General features: G+C 47.1%; 1 long non-coding RNA gene across 2 annotated transcripts in view; it reads right to left on the bottom strand.

Annotated features, from left to right (window-relative positions):
• LOC138190445 (uncharacterized) overlaps positions 1 to 17,726 on the bottom strand; it is a 115,001-nt gene that overhangs the window by 16,303 nt on the left and 80,972 nt on the right. For both annotated transcript variants that reach the window (XR_011176413.1, XR_011176414.1), the window contains exon 3: positions 6,239 to 6,454. This is a non-coding gene — a long non-coding RNA (uncharacterized lncRNA). The remainder of the gene's footprint in view (positions 1 to 6,238; positions 6,455 to 17,726) is intronic.

Here is a 17,726-nt window from a genome sequence, read left to right as displayed (position 1 = left end):
TGAACGCACGTTTTCACGCAGGCGTTTGCCACTTTCGCAGCTCTGGATTACGGAGTTCTGCGAGCATGGACTTGACTTTGGAACGAGTGAATAATTTCCACGGAAATCTCATCCGCTCACGCGAAATAAGGTAAGTTTCTAAGTCCATCACCAGTAATTTGTTCTCTTCTTGCGAAATATAAAAAATATACCGTCACTCGTGGACGGTCCAATTGCAGAAAGTCTGAACCTACTTCATTCCGCACGTCGCTGATTTTGACAATTTGTTCCAAGAGATAACTTCCGGCACGCCCGAGTCTGTATTGGCCCAATTTGTCAAAGTCGAGATACGCCGGTTCCCATCAACGTTGTCTGGTGCGCCGCGTAATCAAGGGAGTAGACTGCGCTCCCCTTGAGATGACTGTACGTAAGAGGGAGTTTACCGCAAGCGAGACGGCAGCGTCTGCGTCAAGCGTGCGATAGGAGGAGGAAGAGGAAGAACTTTGTAAAAGGGTAAATGGCGGCCAGGGTGACCTGGACAGTGTCTTTCCATCCCTTCCGTCAGGGGACACGAGTCCTGCACGCGCCACATGGCCGACGGCACGCCGTGCCTTCGGTTTGTATATCATATTCACCCCGGGCCATTTCTTCGCCGTCATCCTACCGACCGTGACGATTCCGGCACCAGGGTGATCCTGTTAATTAGTTTTCATCCATGGTCTAGCCGAAATTGTAGAAAAAATTCGAAACGACAGATCGCTTTCGGTCAGAGAGGTAGAAAGGGGTCAATACTTCGTTACCGCTAACGGGCGATGGGGTTGGAAACAGAACTCATGCCGGTAGCTCGTACTTCGGTACTAGATGTATGGTGAAGTTCAACGTATATCATACAGTTTTGTACAAAATTTTCTGTAACGTTTAGTGACACTTTGCCAAAAGTACGACAAATCGTCTTTGAAGCAAATTTGTAAACCAAGCAGGCAGTGTTGGTGATAATTTCGTGAGCCTTTTTCTGCACTTGCTGATATTTTCGAATGGTTACTTCGCGATTTTTTTCATTAACAACTGGCCGTACGATTATCGTATTGGACCGCGTTACTTCTGCATTAATTTCGATGAAATGAATGCCGAATAACTGAGACGGTTCCAAGACCTTCGTAAACTCTTACAGAATCGTCAACGTTTCGTCAACGTGAAAAGTTTTTTTCTACGTACAATGTCACTTTCCAGTACTAGACTACGTGTCGGATCCGAAGCTATCAAGATGGTTGGAACTCTCGGAGTATTAGTCCGACTGAAATTGAGTGGCTATCTGATCAGGTCTGACGATTTCTTTCGAGCATCATTACAGGAATTAGAGTGAGAAGCCGAGCAGGAAAGATAATCACGGTATACCGTCTAGTTTCTCTCCCCGGGATAACAGATGGTACTCGGCGGTGACTAATTGGGATTTTTTAATTAGGAAAGCTCCGCATTCGGAGAAACTAGAAGAGTAACGAGAAAACAGAGAATCGTGTGTGTATACCTACGCAGAGCCGTGCGAGGCCGCGTCGGATCCCGAAGAATTGAAAAAATGTCACCACCGAGTTCCGAGGTGGGCTAATAAATTCCACCAGTTAAAACCGAACGGTTATCTGGTGCAGGCAAGAAGATTCAAACACAGGCTTGCGTTGTGCCTGCCGAATCGTACCTACCTGCATGACACGCGTGCATACCGAAAGCCGGGATTTTTACCTTATTTTTTATTTTTACTTTTATTCTTCAACGCCCGCACAGCCTCGTTACGTAAGAGGATTCCACCGGCGTTAAATCGTCTCCTCTAGCTTCGACAGGAGACAGATATCCACTGGCCTCTGTAAACCAACGCCTCGTTCGACGGCCGGGCCCCGCTTATCTGGCCCATCTTGTTACCCATTACCGAAGATTTTGTCCGGTAACGAGCCGGCATCAATATTGCACGGGTCCCGGAGGACCGGCCAGCGTTGCATTGCTGGAATATCCTTGCCTCGGTGGTCCCTCGGAAAATCCTCGTCGAAACGCTGTCTACGGAGGGCAGGATGGCCTGTAATTAAAGCCGATAGTCCTCGTCATTGTTTGGCTCAATCGCTAACGAATCGCTTCTCTCGACAGCGTTTAAGATAATGGCTCCGTAATCGGCACTCCCGATCTATTCGAACTACCGAAGCGATTTAGTACCGAGAATCGGGTATCAGGAAACCTCGCTTCGTACGTCTGCTGCGAAAAATACCTTCGAAAAGTTCAATCTTACGCCGTTTCAGGTATTTTTCAACCGTACGTTATATAGATTTGAACAGTCTTTACGTTTAACTTTCTTGCGTTCTTACTTCACGACTATTTCGCATCAGCTGTATCCTCGGTACTATTCTAAACGCGAAATATAAAGGGAATTTTTCCATCTCTCAACACTGTACGTTTCATTTATCGATAATTATTCAACGACGATTATGTAACGTGTATTTTTGATGGACGGAATTCAGTTGATTCAGTTTTCTGATTGAAACGAACCGACGCTCGATCGAGGAATACGTACAGTTCAATGTTTGTCAAAAAGGTAGGTACAAACATACTCTTCATGTTACGTCTAATTTTCTCAGTTCACGCTAAGCGCATTCTTTAAACACCGCGCGAGGCCTAAGCTGCAGTGGGTAGGTATATAAAGTAAAAGAAACGGAAAAAAGATAAGACCGAAAAAAACTGAATTTCCGGTAGGGAGAAATAGTAGCCTCTCCAAATATTGACGCACTTGAGAGGCCGCCAAGTTAAGTAGGCCTGCGCATCGCTCGCTCCCTCGTTTCGCTGTATGGTGCTTGCGTTACTCACGTCTGCGTATGGTATACGCTATACGGACGTTGACGGATATATCGTGCATTCACCCACACATGCCACTCTGTGGAACACCACGCAAAACCCGGCAGCGCCGCCGAAACACCTGTTCCTCGTCCCGGATCCGTTGTAAATAAATGAACCCAACAACAATACTCGTGAAAGGTTCACGCATACGCGGATACTCCGGACGGTATTCAAACTCCCAATTTACGGTCTGTGATTTTATTATCGAGGGCGGAATGAACGCGTGGCGATATGTCCTGATAAACGTGCGAACATGGTAAGTTGCGAGTAAGGATTGAAAAGCGATTAATTGCAGGACAAGAGCGAAAACGGATTACGAATCTGGCTCCGGTTTAAATTCTAGCCTAATCTATCCAGCGGGATAATTTCTCTTACGGAATGAATATCCGGTCCGAGTAAGAAGGTCGGAGGCGAAGGTGGCTCGGGCCGGAGCGACTCGAAGAGGTCTCGGATCGGACAGGTATAAAGTCACGATCAGATTCTCGCGAGGGGCCAGAGGTCACGAGAGTACAGGTTAACAAAGTGCGGCGTAGATTAGACCCCGTTCAGACACCTACGAGGAGGAGTTGCGCAAGCGGATCGCAACTGCTGCACGGTTAAGCCGAGATTGACCAAGATTAAACGTCAGAATTTGCAGGCGTCGCTTTGCGCCCGAAGACGTCTTCGGTAACCGTTCAATAACTCGCCTAGCCGTTTTCAACGTGTCTCGACAAAAACGTTGTATTGCCTACCACGTAGCCAGTTCCCAATATCCCGATCTCGGGTACTTCGGACGAGGACTACACGGCGCAGTGCGAAGGAGAACTCGGAGCAACACGATTTTGCGCCTAAACAGCGGGAGATGTAACCACCATCGCTCCCTGGTGTCTGACCTCCGGTGATTGGCCTTCTTCTTCTTCGTCGTGAGCGACCCGACTCCTCGGCGCCTGCGTTTGGTACGCAATGCCCGATGTACGCATGTGCGAGATACGCCCAACTACGCGGTTTTAACCGCGGGATAATTACGCGCGAGACTCCCGGCTGGCTCAACTCTATCGCCGTCTATTCATCGAGCTCGACGTCGAAAGAACCTGATGAGCTTCGGAAAGGCGGACGAGCCTGGTGAAAAATTGTTTATTTCCGACGACGGTGAGCCAGTATTTTTCCCAATTCGTCAGCAACCTGATCCTGGTCCCTTGACCAACGTCGTCTCGAGCTACGAAACGTGGTGAAGAAAATGAAAAATCTACACGAGTCGCGTCACGATGCTTTAACGACACGGTTCCGATTCATTCCTTTCGCTCTTTCGATGCGATCCTCTCTTTTTACAGGGTAAATAGATACGTCTCCGGCATTTAAACGAAGTCTTTCAGCGCGCCCCCGATCCCTGATCGTTCCCTCGACTCCACGGCGATCGAGAAACATTCTATTAAAGGACAAGCAGATCAAATCGGGGAAGAACGTCCAAATGAAGATAAGTAATGGTTCCAAGGATGATAATGTTCCCGGGTAGATTCTGGCAACTAAACTATCGCTCGGAACTTGAAGAAAAGACCTTTTACGGCATATCCGTGGTTCGGACACGCTGCCGAGACGTCGAGCCTCGACTCCGAGACCGGTCAGAGGTCGTCCGGCTCTCTCGATACTCTGGATTCCGATTTGTCACGGCCCCCCTTTCCGTCCGTATTCCTCCTCGTCAGACTCGCCATCCTCCTCCTCCGGCATCCTCGACCTCTCTCTCTCTCCACACGGAGATCTCGCCGCGGCGAAGACCTGCTGCTTCGAAATAATGCCGGTGCACGTATTCCTTTGATTGTGAGCCTGCACTGGTCAAAGACCTCGCCTTCTTCTGACTTTCCTTCCTTCGTTCCTTAGGCAAGCAGCCCTGCTGCTGAAGGAGCCTTACGCGCACGGTGGCAGCCGTACGTCGTCGTCTCGGTTCACGTGGTTCACGTCCACGCCGTATCGTAGGGCTTATCATATTATGCCTGCTGCGGCGACGAGTTATGCACCTGCGCAAACTCGGCCTGAACTCATCTTCGCAGTCTTTGATCGAACGACGACACACCGTTACAACAGCATGTATATCGTAGGGAAAAACTTAGTGGGTGGCTGATTCGAGATTGAAGCATGACGGTACGTTGCGAACTGATCGGTGAGAGAATAATTTGACAAATAGAAGCTGGAGTTGACTAGCGATTCGATTTTTCCCAGTTTTCTTTCTTAAAAAGCAAAGATTGCTCGAGCAGCTGCAGTGCCTGATAAAAATTTCTTCATCAGTGGAACCGTGGAAATCGATTCAAAGATTTTCATGACTATCATTAATCGTATCGATACCTTGTATCACGGATTCAACTATAAACTGCAGTAGAAATGAGAGAGTCGGAAAAATAACAGTTTGCCAAAGGCAGGGGAATACGAAAGTGCGCGATGAAAGTTGTACCGTAACAGCTAGAGTCATTGGCCGATCAAACACATATTTTTCCTGACCCCAACATTATTACACTGCACGTGTACATTAAACTGTCATATTCAATCGAGTACGGTGGAGATTTGGAACCGTCTTCATAGTCCGTCGCGTATAATTTCCGGGTTTGAGAGTCGAAGAAGGGTTCGAGATGAGCGCTGATTGTAGCCGAATGGCTGTAACGGTAAAGATGCAACAAACTGCGGACACCACGCCTGCGAGTTGAGGAACGTCCGCGTTCAGGGGCGGATATAGGTATACGTTTACACGCAGAGGTAGGCATGCCCACACCGTTTATTTCCCCAAATGAAATGTTCGCGGTTTCGCATGGTGCGGATACATGCGGGCCTCTTTCATTCCCTCCGCGTACCCTCACCCCCCACCCCCCTATGCTCTCCCCTTTCATTTCCCTCGTTATTTATCTCCCTCTACCTCTTTCTCGCCCCCCTCCTTACCTCGGGACGTCCCTCCCCTTCCTTCGCGAGCATTACAATTGCTAATTCCTCGTTGCGGTTGCTGGGCGCCGTAAAGTTTGGTCGTCGTAAAAGCGACGTCGGCTGTACGTAGTGGGTGGGGTGGATGGGGGGTGGGGGGCACGCGCGAGACGACGCGACGGGATTTAAACGCAGTTTACTTCCTGATGGGTACGCGATTCTGGGTCAAGTTAATATACCTCGTTGTACTTTTTGATATTCCGTTTGTCCCATTTTTTACGCGCAGCTCTTGTTCATGCGAACGTGGGTCTTGCCGTCTAGCTCTCGAGCTCGCGTTGTACCCGGATTTAACGATAATGTCACGTCGAGGGGTTGATGACCGGTACGTACAGTGTACTGCATATAATATCCTTTGATTTAAAACAGTGGGATATAAAATTTTATGTAGAATATAAAAGAAATTTCACGAAAATTGGATATAAGTACATATAATACCGTTAATTCTTACCTCGTTCAAGAGACCTCTTCGATCTTCGACCTTCGACGTTAGGACCCACCGTGAAGAGGAATAATAAAGTGTTTTACACTGTACCGCTTGTTCGGGCACGCAATCCGTGAGCAAAGCCGAGGTTGAACACATTTTTTATTCGGCAGTAAGTCAGCGACGAGAATTGTAGTAGTTGTCAATTATTTCAAACACTGGAGAGAGTGGAAATTTTCAAATCTGAAACATAAAACAAGTTTTACCAGTTAATTCTACAGTTTTTATGGATAGTTTCAATATTCTGAACCTCGACGTTGTAAAGTTTTGGAAAAATTAGAGTTGACATCAATTGATGGGAATCGGTCATGTGTTAAATTTTGTAAAGATCATCGGCTGAAAACCCTCAAAAGTATCCATAAATTGGATGGAAACGAAGTGCCGTGTGTTAAAAAAATACCAATGAGTTGCGAACAAGTTTCACACGTTGCAGGATACATGGCGGTTGAGCTCTTTAACCGGCAAACCAATTTTTGACGGAAAATAATTTTGCCGTAACAGAGCTCAACGTGCCGTGCGTGCGATGCAGAAATATATACACACGTACGTAGTGTGTGCGTACGTCTGTGTGTATCGTATGGGGTAAATAATTATCGGAACAGTATCTTGGTCGTCGGTCATATATCATCGACATCTCCTTGCCGCAGTCTACAAGATCTTTCACACGAACTGGCCGTGGCGCACCACCGCATACGTACGGAATCCTACCACCAATAAAACATCCTCAGCACCGTGTTACAACCGCTCACGTTCAACACCTCAGCGCCGCATAGCTCACATCCTATACCTATAGCCATACTTGAATTATTATTCTGAGATTTTATTGCCGGAAAATAGTCGGGTGAAAATTAATGATTTAACCAATATATCCAACCGGCTTCCTAACACTAAATCCGAAACCGATCACAGGCTATTTATTTGTTAGGTTTTTAGAGACCTCCTCCACCCACGCGCTCTCCTCTTCTCTCCTCTCCTCCCTCACCGTCGAATATCTATAAATCAGTTGAAAATTGTGGAAACTAATTAAGAGCTCTTATCTCTACGCTATGAAATGTCTTTTATTTTCCTTCGCTCGCGTGATTTATAGAAGAGTTGGAATACCTTCCGAGTATTTTGATCGTCTCGAAAATCGCAGTAAAAGTCAGCACCCTGCACGTATCGTATCCTAGATTTTACCCTGCGATACAAAATTTTGTCTGCAGCAGGACATTTTCGGATCGTGTGGACAAACTCGATCGGAGGAAAAAATACAGAGTCCGGAGAGGCGACGCAACGAAGATATTTTCTGAAAGTTGCAAGTTCCCTTAAATTATCTTATATCGCTCGATTGGATCCCTTTTCCGTTCTATCGACACAAACGATCCGGCAGGCTGCACTGCCGAGAAGATCGCCAATCTGAGATCAAGACTCAGCCGATCCTGGGGCACGAATGATATACATTGGTAGCGATCATCCGATCACATCTAGCATTATAGGTACTAGTATGGGATGAGTACTAGCTTATGGTGCTTGCACGACCCTCGGTGTAGAGAAATGTAGCAAGCACGGCTAATCCTTACGCGAGTAACAATCCGTCACTCGAAGGATTCCATCTCGATCGCATTCCGTCGAAAATAAAATGGAGGAATAGTTTACCGATATCGTGTAGCAAAAATTTGAACTACCATTACAGTCGACGAAGTTATAGCCATCGATTAGTACCTTATTAATTCAGGCGTGAAATTCAGTTGGCAAACGTCAAATCGTTCCATGTTTTCACCGCTATATCGCTGCGCAGGTATATGCGAAATATGTTTGAAAGTAAAGATTTCTCTCGTTTCTCTCTTTTCTCCATTTCCCTCTTCTTCTCTCCTCCCCCGGAGCAGCAATTATCTTCGTACGGTAACTGATTTTTTTCTACTCTCTCTCTCTCTCTCTCTCTCTCTCTCTTTCTCTTTCCGCGTCGACAGTAGGCACATAAGGTAGGCGGGTAGGTAGTTGCGAAAAAACGAACGAATGACTGAACGGTCGATGTTAACGAATGACACTCATCAATAAGGAATTAGCATTCGAACACGAAGGGGAATGGGTCGAGGTGTAGGTTGCAGCGCTCCGACTGGGACCTTTTAACGAGCCTGAGATGTAGAATGCGGACTAGCGAAATCAACGCCTCAAACATCGGACGGGTTTCTTGCGTGATCGTATTTATTTCATTTTTTCTCTCCTTACCTTCTCTCAATCAGGTACAGCTATGATTGCCGAACTTGGTGTTTCGGTGGAACGAAATTACTTACGTAGTGAATAACGTCTAGGACAGAAATTCGTGGTGAAATATTAAGGTAAAGTGTCAAATGGGACAAATACGAAAAAGGGATGACGAGGGAAAGTAAATATAGTAAAATCGGAATGCTGCAGTGCCTCGGGTAAAAATGAGGTATGAATAATTTTAGGATAGTCAGCGTATGTAATACGTGAAAAATGTATGTCTACTTGTACGTATATAATATACGTATAAAAGGTATACGGCGGGTGGCGTTAATTAGCTTTGATCTCGGCGATTATCTCGTACTCGGATATAGTAGACGAGGCTCTTGTAAATTCAACGTTATTGCAGGGGTCTATTAGTTTATACTCGAGGCTCGTAAGTCGTTGCGGTCTTACATGCCTACCTACCGACCCGAGCCGCGGCTGGCTTCTGGCGGATATCCGTGCCGCGGTTCAGACCTTTATTAAAAGTATTAATTTCACAGTTTTACGATAAACCATACGGATAGAATCTGCTGCGCAAGGAAGTCGGCTCAGAACTTTCATCCGAGTATACAAATCAACGATAAATAGTATTCCGACGGGGTGATGAAAAGTCAAAACGGTCACCGTTGGCTCGCTTGTAATTTAATTTCAGCTGTAGGATAATGACCAGTAACGATGAATTATCGGGCGCTACTTTGAGGAGGAGAAAACGATGGCAAGAATAGTTGGGGCGTAATCTCTCATCGTCGTCGAAAGCCCGTAAGATCCGGAGTTTAGCCCGACATTCGATTCGATTCGTTAATCTGAATCGTCACTCGACTGTACAAGCCGACTCGAGGTACACGAAGAGAGAAACCTCCGTACCCGCGCACTTATTTATATCAGAAAGTCACGGGGAGGACTGTTTTGACTTTTGAAGTATATAACGGCACCTCGTAAGGAGATAATGGGGGCCCATACGGCTGCGGCGGGACCCCCGCACAACGACAAATTTTCTAGCAACATTTAAATATCTCCGAAGCATTGTCGGGGTCCACGGGATGTCCGACAGCCTCGTTCGAAATATCCGGTAAATATATCGTTATTTTATTCAGTAGCCCCACGCACGCGTATACGTACGTACACGTGCTTTATGTTCGCCATTGTGTTGCTAGATTCATGTGACTGTGTCTTACATGCTTCCGTTGTGTTCTTTATCATGCGTGCGTGCCTGTGTGCGATGCACTGATACACCGGCGGGTAAATTATTCCACTTAAACGACCCCCGCCATCCAGTTGTATCTTACGATAAGTGCCTCTCAGCTAGGCTAGGCGGTATATGGCATACGCTGCGGCATCGGGAGACGAATTGGCCTCGGCCTCGGAGTCTTGTAAACAAGAAGAATAAGGCGACCGAGATAAAAGAACCCCGGGGAAACATAGGGCAAAAAATACGTCGCCAAACTGGAGGAAATCAACCGGAGGATTACAACCCCTTACACCTCCTTTTCTTCGTTTACCCTGGCGTCCGGTATTCCAGGGATTAGGATATTCGCCGGAGACCCCATTGAGGGAAGATATCGCAGACAAAATAAGTCTAGACAACGCGACCGGAGCTTTCTTGCGACGAGATTCGAGATTTCCTCCGGCGACAATCGAGCATCCTGTTACTCTCGTTCCAAATTTTACCACGTGTGCTGTGCAAGAAATTAAAAACTGTGAGACCAAGTAACAACATCGTTTCCTCTCAACTTGATCCATTGAAGAGAAAATCTCGCAAACGAGCGGAAATTACACGAAGGAAACCAAATTTCTTGTCTTCGATGCGGACGGGAAAGTCAAGGTGAAAAAAATATGAAGTCTGACACGTTGCTCGTGGGGGAAGAGCCGCGGTGGGCATCTGAATGCCCAGAGTTTTTGATTGATCAGCGGACTGTCTGAATGCAATTAACAATTCAGGCATGCGGTTGACGTTGCCGGAGGGTGAGAGGCTGCGCGTGCTAGATTTATTATATCATTATCGTAGTGCTGGTCGGTATACCTGCTTAAAGTATCCTTGGATATCTTCCCGGAGTCGTGAGGCCGGATAAGTTGGTAATATCTTGCCGACGATGATGCTGCTGCTGCTGCTGCTGCTGCTGCTGCTGCTGCTGTTGCTGCTGTTGCTGCCGCTGCTGGCACAAGCTGTGTATGTGTTCCTCCTGCCTACTTGTTTCTATTTTAGTCCTGCCACAGGCGGTCATCCCCCGTTACAACCTATCATATAGGTACGCACATGTCCTGTACGTACTGCAATTTACGTTTTACGTACAAGAACGATATCCCAGGTCGATACCTCCGATTCTTATTTAGTTCGTATATGATGTAGTGCATTTATTTTTATCGGACGTAAAACACTTTAAGGAAGTTGAAACGATCCCCAAAAAATGGCACCCAAATGTTTCTACCGACGAATGAAACGTTTCAGCGTTGGTTTCATTCAAATACAGTAGTACTTGTACACGATTGTTAAACTTAGAATAAAAATTCTTTCCCTAAAACGAATGATCCTTAAATTGATTTTGAAAAATGATTCGAGTAAAAAGATGTTATTTCTCACCGCGAGTCGATGGTTTAGCCCTCAATATCGTTGAAGGATATAATTAGGAGTCTATAGAGGGTAACGAGGGCTTCACTTCGGCCGTTAATGTAAAACACTTGGCAAAAATGTCTGCTTCAATTGTCTTGGTGAGAGGGATGGCTATACGGTGTTAGGGTTGGTTTTATTGAAATATAAAAATTATCGGACATAAAAAAGATCATAAATCATTGAGTTAAGCGGAGAGGCGTGTATACTGCAGAAACGTTCAATGGCTAATGGAGTCTGGCAATGATGACGGAGGTGTTTTTTTATTCACGTCATTTTATTTAGCTCCATTTTATTGTATCTTAACGCTTTTAGCCGAGCGTTAGCGGTCGCAAAATCTCAGACATAAATATCCACGAAGAAGGAGCTCGCGTCGAGTAGTTACAGCACCCACAACGAGAAAAATCGCCCGTAACCACGGTGCCAAATTACAGTCTCCGCAGCCACCCATATAAACGCAGTTATTATGACGTTGGTATTAACCCCGCTGCTTTACGAAGCGAACGAGCCAGCGAGCGACCAGCCGATCGTCGCTTTTGCTAAATTATAGCTGTTTCAAGTCCTCTTAATTTTTACATTTATTGATTTTCACATTTTACCACCTTCGAGTCTTTTACTACCGACAGCTATTCGGACCTCCCAGCTACCATCGACATTTTAAACTGATTCTCGCCCGGATTCCAAGACTAGCTCCCCCTTTTTCCCCGATCTCAATAGTATTTCTTCGATATTACAAAATTTCGAGTTCGTGGCGAATGAGGGAATATTCGAAACAGCCTAATTACGGTAATGCAAAAATACGGCCACTTTCCAGCGCCATATAAATCAACAAGTGCTCGTCGTATTATTCCAATTTCTTTGATCCTTCGTTATTCGTACTCCAATGTATGTCTAGCATTTCAGATCGATTGATTGGCTGAAGAATGCTGAAATCGACAGAATTTTTATTTTTGCAATACCCTCGTCGAACAAAATCGTACGTTAACGAACCACGCGACAGCAGAAACGGTGTTTCGCAACCCAATGGAACGATTACCCCTCATCGTCCTCTGGAACGCATTTGTCGTCGGTTCCTGGAACGAGAGCTAGGAATACGGCATTCGGTGGACGGCCGAAGTCACCAGGTCGGGTCCGAAAAGCTCGGAGAACGAAGTCCTGCGCGCACTCTTCTCTTCGCTGGAAGGAGTAACCGGCCATTCGCGTCGCCGTCAAATATTTTGGCAAATTTATGCCCAATAAGAATTAAGCAGGAGACCGCGCCGGTGGTTCGCGACGTTTAACGACACAACGCGTGGCCTTCGAAAGGCGTATAGGTAGGCCCCTGGCCCGATGTCCCACTATCGTCCGGCGCGTTATTCCGACCGTAACGCAGACTGCGGCCTGCACCACTCGCGCGTCTTCCTCCTCTGCAGGACCACGAGGAGACGGGCAAAGCTCCGGTGATTTACCGACCATCCTCGCCCTCCCCCTCTTCCTCATTTTTATCCTCCTTTTATTTTATTTTTCCTTTCTTCAACCATCAGAACTTTTTCGCCATCTCAGCCGCATCCTCCTCCTCCTTCTCCTTCTTATTTCGACGGGCTCAACCGGGTTGCCGCAACGGCCGAGTGTCACCGTTATAAATCAGTCAACGTCACTCGAGATTAGCGTTTCTACGGCGCATCAGTTGCTGCCCTTCGCCTCAAGTGAGCGTACCATCGATACGCGGGAATTCTTGGTGGCTTTGGTGGCAAGGCGTTACACAGGCCGAGAATAGGTGACCACTGCCTGCCTGTGTGCAGGTACGCGCCTAATTTACGCGGGCCAGTTAGACCCGAGGACTTTGGCGTCGGACGGCCAGGCTCCGTTTGTGGGTGAGAGATGCTTGTAAATAGCGGGGAAGAACCGTGTGTGTCCTACATCTACATACCGACGTCGTGATTTCACGCCGACTAATTAGTTCACGAAGTCGGTCTGGATCCAATCGACAATTTACTGACTAGTATCGCCCGGCATCTACGACGTGGTACATCTACGAACCAGTGGAACGTACGAGGGGCATCGGGAGGACGAGAGAAACGTAAACGTCCTTTGGTACTGGCGTATTCCTCTATCCTACTGTCGCTGTATTTATTCCCAGTTTTATTTTCAGCCGAACACGGAATTCGAAGAAATTGAAAAAGAAGTTGTTCGTATAGTTTCGTTATAGTTTTTCGCGGTGTAAATCGATGCAGCGCGCTCTAAAATTTTTCATTCAAAATATTTCAAGTTTACATCTGTTATATAAAAATATATTCGTCGAGGTGTTTTGAAATAAAACAAAGTTCGAATTTCCAACGGGCCACAACTGAAATAGCTAGTATAAGTAGAAAAAAAAGTTGTTCTTCAATGAAAAAATCAAAATTTTGAATTTATGACGAAACAAGTTGTAGCAGTTCGATTATTATTTCTTTTTTGAAATTTCTATTCAAGCCAAAGTTTACGATCCTTAAGCCAACGATGCAACGAATGGAAATCTTATGTTCTTAAATTACAAGTTCATATTACCTTGCGACTATTTTATATGTTTGAATTGATGATAAAAAAAAAAAGATCGTAAGATACACTTCTTAAACATCAACTGAAAACTTAATATCACAAGTGTGGGTCTTTACGACGTGAATTAATATTTTTTACAAATTTTTTTTCGTTCACCATTTTTAATAAATTCAAAATATTGTAAAAAAGAAATACGAAAAATCAAACGAGCCCACTCTACCACTCTGCCTAAAGTGTTCATCTTTTTACCGAATTGTTTATCCAACTAAACTAACCATTTCCGATGTGTCCCATTGCAAAATTGATTTGCTTTTCTACCCTCAAACACCCTAACATCATGTATAAAAACAATTTAGGCATAAAAGTGCTATAGTTCTGAAAGGAAAGTTTCTCTTATGTTTTAGCACTTAGGTAGTAAAGCTGCAGACCGGAAGCAACTAATGTTACGAAATGAGCGACGGAACGAAGATAGCGATACATACACGACGACAGGTAGAATCTTCACGAGTCGCGGTACCGTCCAAATAGATAGGAGCACCGCCACTTACAACGAGCACACGGTTCAGGACGTACACCTATCTGCCTTCCAGGCACGAGACGGAGAGCCGAAAGCCGAAAACCGAAAGTAGCTAAACGGATCGACAACTTCCTGTCCTGTTCCGAGCACGAATCCGTATCGGAGAAGTGCCGCGGCGCGGCGGCGCTTCGGGATCCAGAGAAGAAAGACGAGGCCTCTGGGCGACGGAGCCGCGGAGACCAGACCGCTATAAAGTCTCGTGTTATTTACTATGTTAATTACCGCCCACGTCAAACACAAATTTATGCTAAAAGCCGAGATCCTATCGATGCTGAGCACCGCTGACAGGTTCAGCCAACCTCCTCCTCTCGGTTTCTCATCTTCCTTCATCTCCGCCGTTGGGTTCCATCCTCGTCAGCCGCGCGTACGAATCGATAGGTCAAAACCGTTGAGCGCGCGGCGTGAATTCCAAGAGGTGGAATTCGATTTCTACAAAAAAATTTCTCGCCAAATAAAAATCATCTTAGGCAGGTATATGAATCGTTCACATACACGTCTGCGCGCCTCTCGACTTTCCAAGCTCATCGTCGCCAGGATCATCGGTATTGCGGATAGCGTTGCGCAGCGAGTTTCCTTTCATCTAATATATACGCCGATCGAGACACCTATTACTCATATTTCCCGCAGTCACCTAGTCGGTGGGACTCGAACAACGCCCGCGGCTCCGGGCGCGTCAAACATTCATCGGCACCTGCTGCGGAACATACCGACGCGTTGTCACCCGGCGATGCTTCCGAATGTGGGTACCCGAGCGGAATGATAATAGTAAAAAAGGAAGAGACACGCGGAGCTTTCCCTCGCGTAAACATCGAAAAATCGATTCACGTCACCTGCGAGGTCCGCGCCGTAAAACCAACGGCGTTTCCCACACACTCACCTCGGACGTCCACCTATTACCTGCCAGGTTCGCACCTAGACACCGTACAATGCCCGACGCACTTACGCCCTGCGTGCGAGGAACTCGAGTGGCATACATACAACGGGGAACAGTTCCATTCGAACCTCGAATTGCATTCTACGCATGGATCGTACACGCGCCCTGTCCCTCGCCTGTAAAACCAACTTCGAGTTAATAACACATATTTGGCATGCGCCACCTGTTTCCTACTTCCTAAGTCCTGCGGTTTGCTTTACTCACGCAGGGGGGAATTGCTGGCGGTTGTTACAAGCCGATCGGTTTGTTTGTTGAAAAATCGATGCGGATTCAAGTTTTGACGGACGCGGAGTGCAGCGGTGCACGTATGCTGCTGCAAAACTCGAAAGTACAGCTGCTTGAAAGACGTTGGAACGGTCGAACGACTGACTCTAGGTTCTGGGAATCAATCACTCGGAGAAAAGTCACCTGTGAGGGACTCGGCACCGAAGGATGTGAAATCCCGATGTCGAACCGTAATATTCCGCCCTCGACTCTCGGGCCTCCCGCGGTTCTCACGTTTAAGACCTACCTCACGTGGGCAAACAGATATACGTGTACTTGTACGTATTACGTACACATAAACTGCAGTAGGTAAAATGACGAGATTTACAAGGCCTTCCGTGGCGCAAGGATCCTCGTCACGTGAAAATACCCTGTCAAAAACACGTGTCGCACGTGGTGTTTATGGTCGGATAATCCACAACCGGATGTAAGGACACCGAGAGGAAGAAGAAGGTTGAAGGAGGAACCGAGGTCGGGCGCAATTGTGAAAAATGAAAATGACCATTCCCCGCGTGCATCCCATGTGGCAACCTGCCTCTGCGGACCCTGCGGAGAACTAGGCGTTCCTGGACAAGAAGGACCCTGCTGGATGGTCCCGGGTGTTGCAGCGCGTGGGTGTTAACGTTGCAGCCGAGTTTACGACCCCGACAGGACGCTGCGGTGCGCTCCGATCGAGCCGGTCGTGTTGGAACCAGAACCATTTGATTTTACGGCCGAATTTCAATCCCCGCTAAATTCCGGAATGAAGCCATCGTGAGGCGCGGGAGGCGCGAACTCCTTCTCCCGGCGTTCGACACAAGCGTGCACACCTACGTGGAGGAAGACTGCCTCGAGATGCTTGGCACTTTTGGACGACGACGTCCGCAGGCATGTACGAAAGGTCGCCAAACAGCATCGCGTCACTGGGGAGAAGGCGACCTCCTCCACGCACTCGGACTCGAAGTAGTCCATCGGAATTATTATGCGAGAGTTTAAAGTGTCCCGGTACAACGCACCGCCCAATGCCCTGCAGCCGGACTCCACGGTGCGGTACCGGCGTTAAAAATAAACGGCCACCCGCACAGAGGTCGGGCATTTGTCGTATACCTTGGTATCGAGGTTTACCGGATGCCTCCGACGTTCGTGTTTCACTCCTGCGGCGGTATTCCTAGCTGCGGTGGCTCTCTCTCGCCCCACGACCGATGCGGACGACTCGTTCTTGCCGTAGAAATTAACAAATTTCCTCAATATGCGTCGTCACTCCATTGATCGAAGAAACGCGGAGTCTTAGCGGGGGTAGAAATTGGAAAGAGCACCGGCGTTCCTGAGCGCAGGCAGAGCCTTGATAATCGAGGAAGTTGGACGCGTCGAGGTTGACGATAACTTCCTACGGGGTGTGTGTCCGAGTCTCTAGACAATGTCGACATTAAGGTTAGTTAGTAAAGAACGAAGCGGTACACGATAGCTGGGCCGGTCGAAAAGGGGTCCGGCGTGTTTCTCGTGTCGTTAGAGTTAATGCTATGCGCATCGAAACATATCCCGCAACGTTCCGAGTATAAAGATGTACTGGCGTGTACAATGAGCATATGTATGGTGAACCCGACGAGGACCCCGAGGCTGGGGGTCCGGGGAGATGGAGGCGAAGGTGAACCGATACGGTCCCGGTCTTGGGGGCCTATTAAGATATTTGAATAATATTAAACGGGCGCTCATGAGCGTGCCTCGGAATCGTGTCGATAAGCGAACAACGACGATGCTTAAATACGGGAATTTCACTCTTTATGAGAAAGATAAAAAGTTTTAAACACCGCCGGACCCCTGTTCACCACCGGCGAGAGAGAGAGAGCGAGAGAGAGAGAGAGAGAGAGAGAGAGAGAAGGAGATCTTCCTTTTACAACGATTCCCGCGGCTCGTTGGCCGGGACCAGCAAACTCGCCGGGTTCCTTTGGCCCCGGAAATATCTACGCGGTATAATCCTCGCCGATGGTTTTGTACTTTTGTGGGTGAAAGATTTAGAGGCAAGGGCCCCGGGGCCCTTAGGCGATCACCTGTAGAGCATACATCCTACCTATATGCTCGATGTTAACACAAGATTAGAAATTCTAGAGCAGTCATTGCTGCATTTATTTTTTTCCTCTTTTCACACTTTGTTCGAATCTATAGTCTATATCTCGGCTCGATAGTCGGGATGTAAGAATAGTTGAGTGCCAGAGAAAAGGAAGGGCGTTTTTTGTGTTAAAAGTAATCCTCCGATCGATAATTACACACCGCCTCGGATGTGTGAATTATTACATGCAATATGATACAGTGGAATAATATGATAATTATCGTATCATGAAACGTAGATTGG

Source organism: Neodiprion pinetum, chromosome 2, assembly GCF_021155775.2.
Source record: "Neodiprion pinetum isolate iyNeoPine1 chromosome 2, iyNeoPine1.2, whole genome shotgun sequence".
NCBI classification, from domain to species: Eukaryota; Metazoa; Arthropoda; class Insecta; order Hymenoptera; family Diprionidae; genus Neodiprion; species Neodiprion pinetum.
The sequence above is the reverse complement of the archived record's forward strand: the minus strand, read 5'-3'. Positions and strand labels throughout refer to the sequence as shown.